General features: G+C 57.0%; 1 protein-coding gene across 1 annotated transcript in view; it reads left to right on the top strand.

The window, feature by feature from the left end:
- FLI1 (Fli-1 proto-oncogene, ETS transcription factor) overlaps positions 1 to 1,882 on the top strand; it is a gene marked incomplete in the record, with an annotated part of 82,095 nt that overhangs the window by 52,237 nt on the left and 27,976 nt on the right.

The following is a 1,882-nucleotide window of genomic DNA, read 5'->3' as shown; positions in this document are numbered from 1 at the left end:
AAGAGTGTCCCTTATTGCGGTGGAACCCACTGCTCACCCTAATTCCCAGGACCAGGTGGGCAAGGTCAGCACGAGGTACCTTGCTGCACGTATCTGTGTGGACAGAGGGACGCGATGGACAGAGGGACAGCAGCAGGCGGTCACTGAGCACTGACCGCGGCCCAGGGTCTGCCTGAGCACATCCGCGCGGTGTGTATTCCGTCACCACAATAGCCACACTAGGTAGGGCTGCCGGTGGCCATCCCAGAGGCCAGGACGCTGTGCTCAGAGGCCGAGGGCCACCGTTGAGGTCCCGAAGCCAGTCTGCGTCAGAGCCGGTCTCATTTGTGGAACGACTGCCCTGAGGGTGAGCTCGTCCGGCCCCCTCCTGGGAACCGAGGCCCCAGCGTGGCCCTTGCTGCTGCGTTCCCGTGGCTGCCTGGCTTCTGCAAGGTACCCACTCAGCCACGCTGCAGCACGTGGCAGCCCCCGCGTGGACCTGGGGCCTGCTGTCCTCAGGAGCTGTTTCGACGTGAGAAGGAGCAGACGCCAGCACCACAGGCCCGGGCAGTTGGGGGTCCTCACGAATGCCTGTTCCACCGCCCTGCCCGAGAACCGCGGGTCCTCTGGGGACTCTCCCGAATGCCCACAGCTGGGCGAGGCAGCAGCACCGCTCCTGGTCCCCTTCGTGACTGAGGGCTAAAAACAGGGGAGTCTGATGGCCTCTCCCCAGCCCTGACACCACGGCAGTCTCCTGGCCACAGGGCACAGGGAAGAGAATGCTTTAAAAAGACTTTCTTTGCCCCAAACACAGGCCGAGTGTATCCCCTTCCTAAGGCAGATCCCAGGGCTGGTGTGAGGGTCTCAAGAGATCTCCCCAGGAGAACCTCCAAGAGAATCTCAAAAATCCCTAAATTCTACAAAATAAAATTCTAGGGACTAGCAGTTAGCGTAATAGCTATGTCGCTGGACTCCCATGTAGTCAACCACGGTTCGAGTCCTGGACCCGGTGGCTTAAACTCATGCTGGGTGCATGTGCGTGCGTGCCCAAGATCCCAAGAGGAGAATAGAGGAGAAGGGATTGCGGCGTGACCATCCCCCCCGGAGGGTGATTTCTCGCTTCCTGTCTCCCTGTCTCTCTATCTCTCTCTTTCTGGTGAATGCACACGCCCTATAGCAAAAAACTCTCAAAATAAATAAATAAATAAATAAACTCTAGAATTCACTTTAAAATGAAAGAACAAATCTAGTTTTGGAGGAAAAGGGAGAAGTGTCACAATAATAAAAATGTCCCTTCAAAAGCCTCATGCAGAAGAGGCGGCTCTGACATTCTACTGTAAAAGACTGAAAAGTTCGTGGAAAATGCATATTATGAGAAAACCACGCATGGGTTTCCAAAGTAAACTCGTACCTTAATTCCATTTTGCCATACATTTTTCAAGGTCCTCTCACGTGGCAGCAGTCCGGGGTGGCAAAAGGTTTGAAGCGTGTGCCTCGTGTTTAGCTGGGTCCTCTCAGACAGAGGCGGAGGGAGGCCAGAGCCCCTTCCCAGCCCCTAACAGCCCCTCTGCAGTGACCCATCCAGCGCGGACAGGGCGGGAAGGAGTGGTTGCACTTCTCCACCAGGCTGTGGTCACACCTGGCCTGGACAGAAGGAATGGGAGTGGAGTGGGGAGAGTGCTGGCCTAGGCTGCACTGCGCCAGAGTCCTGAAACCTCAGCTCGCTGGTCCTCACAGGGGCCGTCTGCAAGCCCTGTTGCCATCTGGCTCCTCCATTTTCCTGACAAAGAAACTGAAGTCCGGACTGGCCCCAGAGCAAGTGATGCCGGACCGGGACACCAGGCCAGGACAACCTGGGCTCCAGCCTTGTCCCATGCTCATCCCACGTCAGGGTGCCAACCCC

The sequence above is a fragment of the Tupaia chinensis genome, unplaced genomic scaffold (genome assembly GCF_000334495.1).
Source record: "Tupaia chinensis unplaced genomic scaffold, TupChi_1.0 Scaffold000292_1, whole genome shotgun sequence".
Classification (NCBI taxonomy): domain Eukaryota; kingdom Metazoa; phylum Chordata; class Mammalia; order Scandentia; family Tupaiidae; genus Tupaia; species Tupaia belangeri.
The sequence above is the reverse complement of the archived record's forward strand: the minus strand, read 5'-3'. Positions and strand labels throughout refer to the sequence as shown.